Genomic DNA, 17,186 nt, shown 5'->3' with positions numbered 1-17,186 from the left:
TCCCTTCCAGCTCATGCTGCTTTGAGCCAGCCTCCCTCTCATCTCCCTAACAGAGTTCCCAGGGCCCCATGTGAATTCTCCTCCTTTGACTGTCCCCTCCAAACCTGACTTGCCAGCCAGTACCTTCTGCTTAGCAGAGGAGCCAGTACCCATCTCCCACCTGAGTGGGGCCAGCTCAGGCCCTGGATCCAACCCAGCATCCCCCAGGGGCTCAGCCACCTCCAAGGCCTGTGTAGTCACTCAGCAGCCTAAGCCCTTTTCAGCCTGGCCTGGCCTTGGACCCCTGACTCTCCCTGCTGACAACCAGTTTATGGCAGCCTTGTGAGCCAGAGGGACCCAGGACTGCTGGGTGGGAAAGTACCACTTTGCCCTCCATCAGTAGATCAAATGTTGACCTCTCTCTGTACCAGCACATAACAGGCTCTGTCTCCACCATTGGGAAACTTGCAGTGATGAGAAATTTCCTCTAAATTCTGCTGGTTCCTCTCCTTCCACTAGGAAGTTCAGTTTGACACAGATGGACCTGTATTTGGAATCTGGAAGAAATCTTGTCTTGAAAATAATTAAATTCTCTGTATTTTAGCTGGATTTCACATTAGAGTTTCACAGGCATGATCTTGTTTGATTCCACAAGGGCAATGTGAAATTGGAAGAGGCTTGGTGACCCACAGGTCCTGGGGTTTCCAATCTGTGCTCTGTGGAGTCCATGTCCGGAGGGGAGGGAGGGAAGAAGGAGAGAGGCAGCCAGAACAGCCTGATCTTTAGTTATATTACACGTGGAGGCATGAACCTCAGTCCACAAATCCACGAAATGCCACACTTAAAGGGTAACACAGTTCACTGTGACCCAGATATCCTGTATCCTTCAAACAGCACCACTAGTGCATTTGGATGTAACAGAACACAACAAATTCACCATAACTGGACAAACACTGAATAAAGTGAGATCAACATCGTAAATAGAAGGAATTTCACTAAAAAGAAAAACAAATCGCATGAATATGAAAAGCAAAACTCAGCACGTTGAAAACTAGGGTGAAAAGCAAATAAAAACTTAGTTTTTACACAAGACAGTCCCTACATCCATCTGCCAAGTCTTCCCTGGAGCCGGCAGAGCATAGGTGACAAAAGAGCTGAATACATGCATGGAGGTGAGCAAGCGAACAGTAAGATGTGCGTGAGACAAGGGACAACTTCAGGTCACGGCAGTAAATGATGACACTCTTAGGAGAAGCCGTCATACAAAAGGAATGTAGAAAGCCCAGAAAGTCAGCCATGAAGAGCTCCATGGAACCCCAGGGTGTAAACCAGAGCCAGCGGCAGATCCACCACCACAGGCAAGGGTGTGTGGCCTTGAGGGACAGTGCCTGATGGGTCACTCTTCCCCCTTACACCTGACAGAAGCCTTTGACATAGTACGAGATACATTAGGAAGAAAAACTATTACCTTATGATGACTGTAGCATCATGAACCCGGGACTGCCCTTAATGGTATGTGTTTCCTTAAAATGATATCTAAATATATTTACATTATTTCTCTCTTTGATCTAGTGATTTTTATTTCTAGGACTTTAACCTACATAAGAGCTAAAGAGTGTGTGTGTGTGTGTGTGTGTGTGTGTTTAGGGGGGTTATTCATATTGATGTTCATCACACCATTATTTAATCATAGATCTCAAATTAGAATCAGTATTAATGTCCAAAATAGGGAGATGGTAAAATATGGCACATTCACGTTATATATTATGTAGCCATTACCATCTACATTATCCACCACTCTAGAAAACTGGGCTAAGAAAACAAAAGAACAAAAACTAAACTGGGAAAACGAAAATAAACTGGGCTAAGAACATTAACAGGCAAATCATAAAAAAACTGAATAAACACTTGGGGACAAGTGAAAGGTCACTAATTAATCAATGCAAATTAAAATATTAATAATTTTCTTATATAATTGAGAAGGATCAACAAAAATGATAATAATGAGATGCAGAATGGACATTGAGAAAATGCGCTATCACACCTTGTACACAAATATCTTTAAAAAACAAGGAAAAAAGGTGCCTGATGTAACCATCAACCACACCGAGAAAAGTGGAGAAGGTAATGCCTAAAAAAGTTACACAAGTCAAATCTTAGAAAAACTAATTAATCCAACACTAACTGGGGTTTTGCTTTTTAGAAGTTTCATAGCTTTGAACACTATGGCAACTTTAAAGTCATGATATAGAATTACAATTGCCACATGAAAGAATGTTCATTAGATTTAAGTCAAAGGCAGGTTAAGAGCAGCATGTACTGCAGTCAATTTTTGCTATACATACATTTTCCTTCTAGGCCTTTCTTTCTTCCTGCACATCCACTTATCTAATTTTTCGACAACATTTATGTATGATTTAGATAACTTAAATGCCTGTTTATTAAATATGAAGAGATTCTAAAATGATCTTCACTAATAGATTTTTTAATAAAATGAGGAAAATGTTTGTTGAATGAACTATAGGATTCAAAACTGCGAGTATTGTAATCACATCTATAAAAAATACACATGTAAAAAATCTGGATGGAAATACATCCATTAACAGTGGTCAGTTGGATGGTGAGATTAAGGCTGACATTTTTCTTCTTTCTGTTTTTAATTTATTCCCTATTTAAAATTTATCATTAGTAAAACAATTTTATTTTTAAAAACATTCCATGTTAGAAAAATGCTGGCTTAAGTAAGTTGGCACTTGTTAGTTACGATAACCCTGACAATTCTAACAGATAAACTTTAGCATTTCGTGGCTAGCACAATAGAAGTCTATTTCTTGCTCAGGTACAGTCCAAAGTGAGTATTCCTGCTGAGCAGTGCCCCCTTCCACTCTCAAGTGTCCCAGTTGGGTAATAAATTACATGGTCAGCTCAAGATTATGAGACACAGTCTCAGTTCCCTAAAGATGCTTCCAAGTTCCCTGTATTCATCTGTGTCAAATCCTGGAAAGGGAAGAAACTAGATGGTCAGGCATGAGAGTTTACAGCCCAGCTCTGGAAGAGGCTCACAGCATTTCATTCACATCCCATTTCCTGCGACAGTGACAGAGTCACACCTACCCTCAAGGTAGACTGGACAGTGGTGTTCACCTACGCCCCCTGGAAGAAAAGAAAATTGGTTTTGCTAAGCTGCCAGATCTTCTCTACCACGGTGCTTACTACTGTTTGCTGTTTAAAAGGATCATGGGCCCTAAAATTTTTTTCTGTTTATTTTTTTATAGAAAAATCAGATTTAATTAAATTTTCATTTATTTGTTTTTGCTTTTAGATTTTTTTATGTCTTTTTATTGAAGTATAGTTGATTTATATTATTATATTTGTTTTAGGTATATAGCATAGTGATTCAGTACTTTACAAATTATACTCCATTAAAAGTTATTACAAGATAATGGCTATAATTCCCTGTTCTGTACAGTATATCCTTGTTGCTTATCTATTTTATACACAATAGTTTGTACCTCTGAATCACATACCCCTAAATGCCACTCCGAGCTTCCCTCTCTCCTTTGGTAACCACTAGTCTGTTTTCTATATCTGTGAGTGTGTTTCCACTTTCCATATACATACATTTGTACTATTTTTTAGATTCCACATATAAATATCATATAGTATTTGTCTTCTAACTTATTTCACTAATCATAATATTCTCTAGGTCCATCCACACTGCTGCAAATGGCAGAATTTCATTGTTTCTAATGGCCAAGTAATATTCCACTGTATATGTATACCATATCTTCTTTATCCATTTGTTTAATTGGCACTTGGGTTGCTTCTGTATCTTGGCTATTGTAAATAGTGCTATTATGAACACTGGGGTGCATGTATTTTTTCAATTAGTGTTTTTGTTTATTTTTCTGGATATATACCCAGGAATGGAATCACTGGATCATATGGAAGTTCTATTTTTAGATTTTTGAGGAAAGTCCATACTGTTTTCCATAGTGGCTGCACCAGCTTACATTCCCACCAGCAGTTGTAGGAGGGTCCCCTTTTCTCCACATCCTCTCCAACATTTGTTATTTGTGTTCTTTTTGTTGATAGCCATTCCGACAGGTGTGAGGTTATATCTCATTGTTGTTTTGATTTGTATGTTGAGCATCTTTTCATGTGCCAGTTAGCCATTTGTATGTCTTCTTTGGAAAAAAATGTCTATTCAGGTCTTCTGCTCATTAATTGATTGGGTCGTTTGTTTTTTGATATTGAGTTGTATGAGCTGTTTATATATTTTAGATATTAACCCTATGTCAGTCATATCATTTGCAAATATTTTCTTCCATCCTGTAGGTTGCCTTTTCTTTGGTTTCTTTTGTTTCCTTTGCTATGCAAAAGCTTTTACATTTAATTAGGTACCATTTGTTTATTTTTGCTTCTATTTCTTTTGCCTTAGGAGATAAATCCAAAAAAATATTGTTACAATAGGCAGTGTTCTGGTTATGTTCTCTTCTAGGAGTTTTATGGTTTCAGGTCTTACATTTAGGTCTTTAAACCATGTTGAGTTTATTTTTGTTTATGGTGTGAGGAAGTGACTAATCTAATTGTTTTACATGTAGCTGTCCAGTTTTCCCAGCACCACTTGTTGAAGAGATTGTCTTTCTCCATTGTAGACTTTTGTCTCTTTTGTTGTAGATTAATGGACCATAGGTGCATGAGTTTATTTCCTAGGTTAAATGGACTGTAGGTGCATGGGCTGTATATTCTACTCCATTGTTCTATGTGCCTGCTTGTATGCCAGTACCATGCTGTTTGGATTACTGTAGCTTTGTAGTACGGTCTGAAGTCAGAGAGAGTGATAACTCCAGCTTTGTTCTTTTTTCTCAAGATTGCTTTGGCAATTTGGGGTCTCTTGTGGTTCCATATGAATTTTAGGATGATTTTTTCTAGTTATTTGAAAAATGTCATGGGTATTTTGATAGGGATTGCATTAGCCTGTAGATTGTTTGGGTAGTAAGGTCATTTTAACAATATTAATTCTTCCAATCTAAGAGTGCCAGATACCTTTCCATTTCTTTGTATCATCTCCAATTTCCTCATCAATGTTTTATAGTTTTCTATATGTCTTTTACCTCCTTGGTTAAGTTTATTCCTTAATTTTATTCTTTCTGATACAATTTTATTTTTTTTATATCTTTATTGGAGTATAATTTCTTTACAATGTTGTGTTAGTTTCTACTGCACAACAAAGTGAATCAGCTATAAGTATAAATATATCCCCATATATGGGCATCCTTGACTGTGAGTTTGTCATAAATGGCCTTTATTATGTTGAGATGTGTTCCCTGTATACCCACTTTGCTAGGAGTTTTTATCATGAGTGGATGTTGAATTTTGTCAAGTGCTTTTTTTGCATCTATTGAAATGGTCATTTGATTTTTATCTGTTCTTTTTTAATGTGGTGTATCACATGGATTGGTTTGTGAATGTTGAATGATCCTTGTGTCCTGGAATAAACCCAACTTGATCACATTGTATGATGCTTCTTATATATTGCTGAATTTGGTTTGCTAATATTTTGTTGAGGATTTTTAAATCTATATTCTTCAAAGATATTGGCCTTTAATTTTTTTTGTAGTGCCTTTGTATGGTTTTGGTGTCAAGGTAATGGTGCCATCATACAATGAATTTGGGAGTGTATCTTCCTCTTTAATTATTTGGTATAGTTTGAGATGGATAGGTATAAGCTCTTACTTATATGTTTGGTAGAATTCCCCTGTGAAGTCATCTGGCCCTGGACTTTTGTTTGCTGGGAGTTTTGTTAATTAGACATTCAATTTCACTACTAGTGATCAGTCTGTTCAAATTATCTGTGTCTTCTTGACTCGGTCTTGGCAGGTTGTGACTTTCTAGAAATTTGTCCATTTCTTCTAGGCTAACCAATGTGTTGACACATATATGTTTGTAGTATTCTCTTATGATTTTTTGTATCTCTGTGATGTCAGTTGTTATTTCTCCTCTTTCATTTCTTATTTTGTTTACTTGGGGCCTCCCTCTTTTCTTCTTGGTAAGCATGGCTAAAGGTTTAGTAATTTTGTTTATTCCTTCAAAAAAAATCAGCTCTTGGTTTCATAGATTTTTTTTCCATTATTTGTTGTCTCCATTTTATTTATTTCCTCTCTGATCTTTATTATTTCCTTCCTTCTGCTGACTTTGGGCTTTTTTTTTTTTTTTGAATGCCTTTAGATGATAGGTTACTTTGCTTATTTGAGATGTTTCTTGTTTCTTGAGGAATGCCAGTATTGCATTAAATTCCCTCTTAGGACTGCTTTTCCTGCATCTCATAGATTTTGGAGTGTTGTGTTTCCATTTCATTTGTCTTTCTTTTACACATGTGGTGAAAAGACAATGGTGGTGGCAACACAAGCTCATCAGTAGAAGTTCCCCAAGGAGCTTCCAAAATGTCCTTCTAAGAGTGATGTTAAAACAGCCCTGATGATGTCCAGAATGCCTCAGGAGTACACTGGTCTCCTAGAAAGCCAAGACCAACTATGTTGATTTCTGACCAAAGAAGCAGCAAAAGAGGGAAGGGGAAGTGATCCAGCACCATCTGGCAACTGCCTGCCCAGAATATTTGGATTGTTGGTGGTGTTTGGAGCCCAGGGAAGATATGGGAAACACCCTATCTAATGTCCCAACATCCCAGAGAAGAAAAAAATTGTAACTTACGGAAATGTAATAAAACAGTCCGAACTAGATGTAAGTAGCTATGGATATTGTGAAATGTATCACAGTCTTATTTGTTCAAATATCATACTTTTTCATTAAAACAGAAAATAAAAGCATATATACCTCTCTCTACTGTCATATATCCCCTCTCCACCCAAATGTTCTCTCTAATCCCTAACCTCTGGCTTTTGTTTCTCTCTATTTTAATGTCAAAGTCATCAATACTTTTATTGAGGATTAATACTTTTATGTAACGTATTTAAAATATTTACCTATCATGAAGATATTGTTGCATTATATTTTCAAATACTTATTCACACTTGGATCTATAATCCACCTAAAATGGATTATTGGGCATGGTGTGAAATAAGGGTCAGGGTTTTTTTCCATGTATAAATGTGTGTTCTTATAGGACACCATAGAGACATTTATTGTCCTAGCACCGCTTATTGATGAGAGAAAAAGAAAATAGTCTTTCACCCACTCTCTGCCATAAAACCTCCATCATAAACCAAGTGTTCAATATGTGTGTATCAGTGTCCATATCTGTGTGGGATCTCTATTTCTTGTCCTTTAGTCTATGTCTCTATGCCCTCATCAATACCACACTATTGTCATTACTATGACTTCATTTGCTAAAGCAAGACTTCCCATCGTATTCTCATTCTTCAAGACTGTCCTGGCTAATGTGGGCCATTGATTTTTCCACATCTATTTAGAATCAATTAAGTTCTATGAAATACCTCTTGGTTGCAATGAATCTATAGATCACTTTTTGGAGAACTGACATTTTAAAAATATTTTCTCTTCCAAACATGAACATAGAATATCTCTAAGCTTAGGTCTTCTTAATATAATTCTATAATTTTCACCAAAGAGGTCTTATACATGTTTTTTTAGATTTATATTTAGTTACTTGATAATTTTCATGGTTTAAACGTTAACCTTTTCAAATTTCATTTTCCAACAGCATTACAGTATATATCGAAATATGATTAAAGTTTAAGTTGACTTTGTGCCCAGCAAATTTGTCAAACTGTCTAATTAATTGTAATAATTGATCTGCAGGTTCTTGAGCATTCTCTGTGTACACTGTAATACCTCATATATTCAAAGTTTTATTTCTTCTTTTCCTGACCTTACGCCTTTCACTTCTATTTCCTGCTTAACTGTACTGGGTAAAATCTCTAGTATAATCCTGAAGACAAATGGTGATTATGGCTATCCATGTGTCCTTGTATTTTTTTGCTCTCAAACAAAAACACTGTGTGTTTTAGCATATAATGATTGCTTGGGGATTTTTTTTTTTTTTTTTTTGCGGTACACAGGCCTCTCTCTGCTGTGGCCTCTCCCGTCGCGGAGCACAGGCTCTGGACGCACAGGTCCAGCGGCCATGGCTCACGGGCCCAGCAGCTCCGCGGCACATGGGATCCCCCCGGGCCAGGGCACGAACTCGTGTCCCCTGCATCAGCAGGTGGACTCCCAACCACTGCGCCACCAGGGAAGCCCCTCCTTGGGGATTTTTATGGAGACATTTTATCAAATTAAAGACATTCTTTTTTTAGTTCTAGTTTGCTAGAATTTTAATTAATGAGTGTAAACTTCAGAAATTGCTTATTCTGTTTTGCTTTAACTGAATAATCATTTCATCAATCAATGTATTGTATTATAGCAATTGGGTTTTGAATAAAATGCCACCTACTCCTAAACCCAAATTAGTCCTGAGATAATATTTTTCCTTATTGAATGATTTGACTTACCTCAATATTCGTGATATTAGCCTGAAATATTCCTTTGCCATATTGTCTTCACTGGGTTTGGCATCGAGGTTTTGCTAGTCCCACAGAAGAGATCAGTAGTGCCTACTCTCCAGTAGACATTATATAATGTTCTTTGACTATTTTGTAGAGATGTTCAGTGAAGCTTTATGAGAGTGGGGCTCTCCTTGATGGAATGTTTTTGAAACTGAATCAGTTTATTTGTTTATATGAAAATTCAAACTTCTTGGATACATTTCATTAATTTATATTTTTACGGATTTGTCAATTTAATGTATATTTTCAAATTATTGCCTTCCCAATGACATATAAGATAACATAGATATGATTTATACATATACACACATATCTCCTAGATAGAAACCCTTTCTCAGTTATTGCAAATATCTTCTCCGACCCTGTGGCTTTCCTTTTCACTATCTTAATAGTATCTTTGATAATCAGAATTTCACCTCTATTCATATTTACCCAACAAATTTTTTATATAGATCAATTTATCCATTTTTACTTTGTAATTACTGAAGGTTAGTACTTTTTATATCTTAAATTTTTTCCCAATGTCAAGTTTATAAAGAAATTCTCCTATCTTCTAAAAGTTTTTTTCTTTAAATTAATTAATTTGAGGTATAGTGTTAAATGGTCGTTTTATTTTTATTCATACATACTCGACAAATTTTACTACAAATTATTTGTAATATTATTGATCATTTTGAACTCATTTTTTTCCATTATGCTTTATATTTTGACTCATTATTGACACTTGACCCTTGAACAGTATAGGGGTTAAGGGGATCAACCCTCCACCCAGTGGAAAATTCAAATAAAACTTATAGTCAGCCTTCCCGTTTTGTGGTTTTGCATTCACTTATACAATCAACCATGGATAGTGTAGTATGGTAGTATTTACTATTGAAAAAAACTCGTGTAGGAAAAGAGACAAGATGGTGGAGTAAAAGGACTTGATCTTACCTCCTCAAAAGAAAACACCAAAATCACAACTAACTGCTGAACAATGATTGACAAAAAAGACTCGAACCTACCAAAAAAATTATTCAACACAGAAAGACAAATAAGAAGCTGCAATGAGATAGCAGGAGGGTCACTTACACAATATAATCAAATCCCATACCCACCAGGTGGGCAACCCACAAACTGGAAAATAATTATATTTCAGAGATTCTCCCACAGGAGTGAAACTTCTGAGCCCCACATCTGGATCCCCAGCCTGGGGGTCTGCCATTAGGAGGAGGATCCCCGAGAGCAATAGACTTTGAAGGACAGGGGGCTTGAATGAAGGAATTCCACAGGACTAGGGGAAACAGAGACTTCACTCTTGGAGTACACATGCAAGGTTGCACATGCACTAGGACCCAGGACAAAACAGTGACTCCATAAGAGCCTGGGTCAGACCTACCTGTGGGTCCTGGAAGGTCTCCTGGGGAGGCAGAGATCAGCTGTGGCTCACTGTGGGGGCAAGGACACTGGTGGCAGATACCCCAGGGACTCATCGGTGTGAGATCTCCCAGAGGTTGCCATTTTGGCACAGAGACCTGGCCCTACCCAACAGCCTGCAGAATCCAATCCTGGGACACCTCAGGCCAAACAACCCAACGGTGGAAATACAGTCCCACCCATCAGCAGACAGGTTGCCTAAAGTCATCCTGAGCCAAGATCTGCCTATAAACACACCCCTTGACATGGCCCTGCCCACCAGAGGGACAAAACCCAGCTCCACCCTCCAGTGGGCAGACACCAGAACCAAAAGGAATTACCATCCTGCAGCCTGAGGAACAGAGACCACAAACACAGAAAGTTAGACAAAATGAGATGGCATAGAAATACGATCCAGACAAAGGGAAAAGATAAAACCCAACAAGAACAATCAAGTGAAGTGAAGTTAGGTTATCTAACTTTAAAACATTTCAGAGTAATGAGAGTAAAAATGATCCAAGATCTAGGAAAAAGAATGGAGGCACAGACAGAGAGGATACAAGTAATGTTTAGTAAAGGTCTAGAAGCTTTAAAGAACAGAGATGAATAATACAATACAATACAATAACTGAAAAATACAATACAGTAACTGAAATTAAAAAAATACACTAGAAGGAATCAATAACAGAATAAATAAGGCAGAAGAATGAATAAGTGAAATGGAAGACAGACTGGTGGAAATCACTGTTGCAGAACAGAATAAAGAAAGAAGAATGAAAAGAGTTGAAGACAGTCTAAGAAGCCAACATTCACATTATACTTGTCCCAGAAGAAGAGAGAGAAAGGAACTAAGAAAATAAAGAGATAATAGCCAAAAACTTCCCTAACATGGGAAAGGAAATACTCAAGCTCAGGAAGCACAGACAGTCCCATACAAGATAAGCCTAAGGTGGAATACACAAAAACACACATTAATCAAATTAACAAAAATTAAATACGGAGAAAATATTAAAAGCAACAAGGGAAAAGCAACAAATAACATACAAGGGAATCCCTATAAGGTTATCTTTTGATTTTTCTGCAGAAATTCTGCAGACCAGAAGGGAGTGGCATGACATATTTAAACTGATGAAAGGGAAAAACCTACAACCAAGAATACTCTAGCCAACAATGCTCTCACTCAGATTTGATGGAGAAATCAAAACTTTACAGACAAGCAAAAGCTAAGAGAATTCAGCACCACCAATACCAGCTTTCCAACAAATGCTAAAGGAACTTCTCTCGATGGAAAAGAAAAGGCCACAACTAGAAACAAGAAAATTACAAATGGGAAAGCTCACCAGTAAAGGCAAACATACAGCAAAGGTAGGAATCATCCACACACAAATACGATATCAAAACCAACAATCATGAGAAGAGGAGAGTACAAATGCAGTATATTGGAAATGCATTTGAAATTAAGAGACCAGTATATAAATAAATAAATATATATATATATATATATATGGCTGGCTGTATCAAAACCTCACTGGAATGACAAACCAAAAATCTACAATAGATACACACACAGAAAAGGAAAAGCAATCCAAACACAACACTAAACATAGTCATCAAAACACAAGAGAAGAGAACAAAAGAGGAAGGGAAGAAAAAAGGCCTACTAAAACTAATCCAAAACAATTAACAAGATGGCAATAAGAACATATGTATCAATAATTACCTTAAATGTAAATGGATTAAATGCTCCAACCAAAAGACATAGACTGGCTGAATGGATACAAAAACAAGATCCGGCTTTTTTGTTTTTGGTGGGGCTAATGGTGGACTCTGGGAAGGCTCATGCCAAGGAGTGCTTCACAGAACTTCTGCTGCCAGTGTCCTTGTCCTCACAGTGAGACACAGCCACCCCCGCCTCTGCAGGAGACCCTCCAACACTAGCAGGTTATTACAGAATATTGAGCGGAGTTCCCTGTGCTGTACATCCTCATTCTATTCTCTGAGGCTCTTCGATGGAAAAGTGGGCCAGGTACTGGTATATTTGAGAGAGTCACATCTGGATTGGACCCAGAGTGATCCTTCTAAGGGCAAATCAAACCTGACCCAAGATCAAGACACTGCAGGGACTCTCCCTGGTCTTCATGCTAATTCCAACCTTGTTTCAGTGCACAGAAAATCTGTCAAAATCTGGCCCTTACTTACATCTCCACCATTCTTATCCTCTCTGGGCATATTTGTTATATGCATTACAGCTACATATGTTATAAAAACCCACAATTCAGGACAGGGGGAAGATGGTGGAAGAGTAAGACACGGAGATCACCTTCCTCCCCACAGATACACCAGAAATACATCTACACGTGGAACAACTCCTACATAACACCTACTGAACGCTGGCAGAAGACCTCAGGTCTCCCAAAAGGCAAGAAACCCCCCACATACCTGGGTAGGGCAAAAGAAAAAAATAAACAGAGACAAAAGGATAGGGACGGGTCCTGCACCAGCGGGAGGGAGCTGTGAAGGAGGAAAGGCTTCCACACACTAGGGAGCCCCTTCGTGGGCGGAGGTTGGGGGTGGCGGAGGGGGAAGGCTTTGGAGCCGCGGAGGAGAGCACAGCCACAGGGGTGCGGAGAGCAAAGTGGAGAGATTCCCGCACAGAGGATCGGTGCCGACCAGCACTCACCAGCCCAAGAGGTTTGTCTGCGCACCCACCAGGACGGGCGTGGGCTGGGAGCTGAGGCTCGGGCTTTGGTCGGAGCACAGGGAGAGGACTGGGGCTGGCGGCGTGAACACAGCCTGAAGGGGTCTAGTGCACCACAGATAGCCGAGAGGGAGTCCAGGAAAAAGTATGGAGCTGCCGAAGAGACAAGAGACGTTTTCTTGCCTCTTTGTTTCCAGGTGTGCGAGGAGAGGAGACTCAGAGCGCTGCTTAAAGGAGCTCCAGAGATGGGTGCGAGCCATGGCTAACAGCGCGGACCCCAGAAACGGGCATGAGACGCTAAGGCTGCTGCTGCCGCCACCAAGACACCTGTGTGCGAGCACAGGTCACTCTCCACACCTCCCTTCTGGGGAGCCTGTGCAGCCCGCCACTGCCAGGGTCCCGGGATCCAGGGACAACTTCCCCAGGAGAACGCACGGTGCGCCTCAGGCGGGTGCAACGTCACGCAGGCCTCTGCCATCACAGGCTCCCCCCGCACTCCGTATCCCTCCCTTCCCCCCAGCCTGAGTGAGCCAGAGCCCCCAAATCAGCGGCTCCTTTAACCCCGTCCTGTCTGAGTGAAGAACAGACGCCCTCCAGCGACCTACATGCAGAGGCGGGGCCAAATCCAAAGATGAACCCCAGGAGCTGTGAGGACAAAGAAGAGAAAGGGAAAGCTCTCCCAGCAGCCTCAGAAGCAGCGGATTAAAGCTCCACAATCAACTTGATGTACCCTGCATCTGTGGAATACATGAATAGACAACGAATCATCCCAAATTGAGGAGGTGGACTTTGAGAGCAAGATTTATTATTTTTTCCTCTTTTTGTGAGTGTGTATGTGTATGCTTCTGTGTGAGATTTTGTCTGTATAGCTTTGCTTTCACCATTTGCCTTAGGGCTCTATCCGTCTGTTTTTTTTTTTTAACTTAAAAAATTTTTTTTTCTTAATAATTATTTTTTTATTTTAATAACTTTATTTTACTTTACTACATTTTATTTTCTTTTATCCTCTTTCTTTCTTTCTTTGTACTTTTTCTCCCTTTTCTTCTGAGCCATGTAGATGAAAGGCTTTTGGTGTTGCAGCCAAGAGTCAGTGCTGTGCCTCTGAGGTGGGAGAGCCAGCTTCAGGACACTGGCCCACAACAGACCTCCCAGCTCCACGTAAGATCAAATGGCGAATATCTCCCAGAGATCTCCATCACAACACCAACACCCAGCTTCACTCAACGACCAGCAAGCTACAGTGCTAGACACCCTATGCCAAACAACTAGCAAGACAGGAACACAACCCCACCCATTAGCAGAGAGGCTGCCCAAAATCATAATAAGTCCACAGACACCCCAAAACACACCACCAGACGTGGACCTGCCGAACAGAAAGACAAGATCCAGCCTCATCCACCAGAACACAGGCACCAGTCCCCTCCACCAGGAAGCCTACACAACCCACTGAAACAACTTTAGTCACTGGGGAGAGACACCAAAAACAACAGGAACTACGAACCTTCAGCCTGCAAAAAGGAGACCCCAAACACAGTAAGATAAGCAAAATGAGAAGACAGAAAAACACACAGCAGATGGAGGAGCAAGATAGAAACCCACCAGACCTAACAAACGAAGAGGAAATAGGCAGTCTACCTGAAAAAGAATTCAGAATAATGATAGTAAAGATGATCCAAAATCTTGGAAATAGAATAGACAAAATGCAAGAAACATTTAACAAGGACCTAGAAGAATAAAAGATGAAACAAGCAACGATGAACAACACAATAAATGAAATTAAAAATACTCTAGAAGGGATCAATAGCAGAATAACTGAGGCAGAAGAACGGGTAAGTGACCTGGAAGATAAAATAGTGGAAATAACTACTGCAGAGTAGAATAAAGAAAAAAGAATGAAAAGAAATGAGGACAGTCTCAGAGACCTCTGGGACAACATTAAATGCACCAACATTCAAATTATAGGGGTTCCAGAAGAAGAAGAGTAAAAGAAAGGGACTGAGAAAATATTTGAAGAGATTATAGTTGAAAACTTCCCTAATATAGGAAAGGAAATAGTTAATCAAGTCCAGGAAGCACAGAGAGTCCCATACAGGATAAATCCAAGGAGAAACACGCCAAGACACATATTAATCAAACTGTCAAAAATTAAATACAAAGAAAACATATTAAAAGCAGCAAGGGACTCTGGGAGGGCTCAAGCTAAGGAGTACTTCTCAGAACTTCTGCTGCCATGTCCTTGTCGTCACGGTGAGCCATAGCCACCCCCAACCTCTGCAGGAGACCCTCCAGCACTAACAGATACACCAGAAATACATCTACACGTGGAACAACTCCTACAGAACACCTACTGAACGCTGGCAGAAGACCTCAGGTCTCCCAAAAGGCAAGAAACCCCCCACATACCTGGGTAGGGCAAAAGAAAAAAATAAACAGAGACAAAAGGATAGGGACGGGTCCTGCACCAGCGAGAGGGAGCTGTGAAGGAGGAAAAGTGTCCACACACTAGGAAGCCCCTTTGCGGGCGGAGACTGCTGGTGGCGGAGGGGGCGAGCTTCGAAGCCGCAGAGGAGAGCACAGCAACAGGGGTGCGGAGGGCAAAGCAGAGAGATTCCCGCACAGAGGATCAGGGCCAACCGCCACTCACCAGCCGAGAGGCTTGTCTGCTCACGCGCCGGGGCGGGCGGGGCTGGGAGCTGAGGCTCGGGCTTCAGTCGGAGCGTGGGAGAGGACTGGGGTTGGCGGCGTGAACACAGCCTGCAGGGCGTTAGCGTAGCCGGGAGGGAGTCCAGAGAAAAGTCTGGACCTGCCGAAGAGGCAAGAGACTTTTTCTTCCCTCTTTATTTCCTGGTGCACGAGGAGAGGGGATTAAGAGCGCTACTTAAAGGAGCTCCAGAGACGGGCGTGAGCCGCGGCTAAAAGTGCGGACCCCAGAGACAGACATGAGACGCTAAGGCCGCTGCTGCCGCCACCAAGAAGCCTGTGTGCGAACACAGGTCACTATCCACACCCCGCTTCTGGGGAGCCTGTGCAGCCCGCCACTGCCAGGGTCCTGGGATCCAGGGACAACTCCCCCGGGAGAACGCATGGCGCGCCTCAGGCTGGCGCAATGTCACCCCAGCCTCTGCCGCCGCAGGCTCGCCCTGCACTCTGTGACCCTCCCTGCCCCTGCCCCCGCCCTGACTGAGCCAGAGCCTCCAAATCAGCGGCTCCTTTAACCCCGCCCTGTCTGAGCAAAGAACAGACGCCCTCTGGGGACCCACACGCACAGGCGGGGCCAAATCCAAAGCTGAGCCCCTGGGAGCTGTGAGAACAAAGAAGAGAAAGGGAAATCTCTCCCAGCAGCCGCAGAAGCAGCAGATTAAAGCTCCACAATCAAGTTGATGTACCCTGCATCTGTGGAATACCTGAATAGACAACGAATCATCCCAAATTAAGGAGCCGTGTGGATGAAAGACTCTTGGTGCTGCAGCCAGGAGTTAGTGCTGTGCCTCTGAGGTGGGAGAGCCAACTTCGGGACACTGGTCCACAAGAGGCCTCCCAGCTGCACATAATAGCAAACGGTGAAAATCTCTCAGAGATCTCCATCTCAACGCCAGCACCCAGCTTCACTCAACGACCAGCAAGCTACAGTGCTGGACATCCTATGCCAAACAACTAGCAAGACAGGAACACAACCCCACCCATTAGCAGAGAGGCTGCCCAAAATCATAATAAGTCTACAGACACCCCAAAAAACACCACCAGACGTGGACCTGCCCACCAGAAAGACAAGATCCAGCCTCATCCACCAGAACAAAGGCACTAGTACCCTCCACCAGGAAGCCTACACAACCCACTGAACAAACCTTAGTTACTGGGGACAGATACTAAAAACAACGGGAACTACGAACCTTCAGCCTGCAAAAAGGAGACGCCAAACACAGTAAGATAAGCAAAATGAAAAGACAGAAAAACACACAGCAGATGAAGGAGCAAGATAAAAACCCACCAGACCTAACAAATGAAGAAGAAATAGGCAGTCTACCTGAAAAAGAATTCAGAATAATGATAGTAAAGATGATCCAAAATCTTGGAAATAGAATAGACAAAATGCAAGAAACATTTAACAAGGACCTAGAAGAATAAAAGATGAAACAAGCAACGATGAACAACACAATAAATGAAATTAAAAATACTCTAGAAGGGATCAATAGCAGAATAACTGAGGCAGAAGAACGGGTAAGTGACCTGGAAGATAAAATAGTGGAAATAACTACTGCAGAGTAGAATAAAGAAAAAAGAATGAAAAGAAATGAGGACAGTCTCAGAGACCTCTGGGACAACATTAAATGCACCAACATTCAAATTATAGGGGTTCCAGAAGAAGAAGAGTAAAAGAAAGGGACTGAGAAAATATTTGAAGAGATTATAGTTGAAAACTTCCCTAATATAGGAAAGGAAATAGTTAATCAAGTCCAGGAAGCACAGAGAGTCCCATACAGGATAAATCCAAGGAGAAATATGCCAAGACACATATTAATCAAACTGTCAAAAATTAAATACAAAGAAAACATATTAAAAGCAGCAAGAGAAAAATAACACACAAG

The sequence above is a fragment of the Phocoena sinus genome, chromosome 2, assembly GCF_008692025.1.
Source record: "Phocoena sinus isolate mPhoSin1 chromosome 2, mPhoSin1.pri, whole genome shotgun sequence".
In the NCBI taxonomy this organism is placed as follows: Eukaryota; Metazoa; Chordata; class Mammalia; order Artiodactyla; family Phocoenidae; genus Phocoena; species Phocoena sinus.
This window is presented reverse-complemented; position numbering follows the sequence as displayed.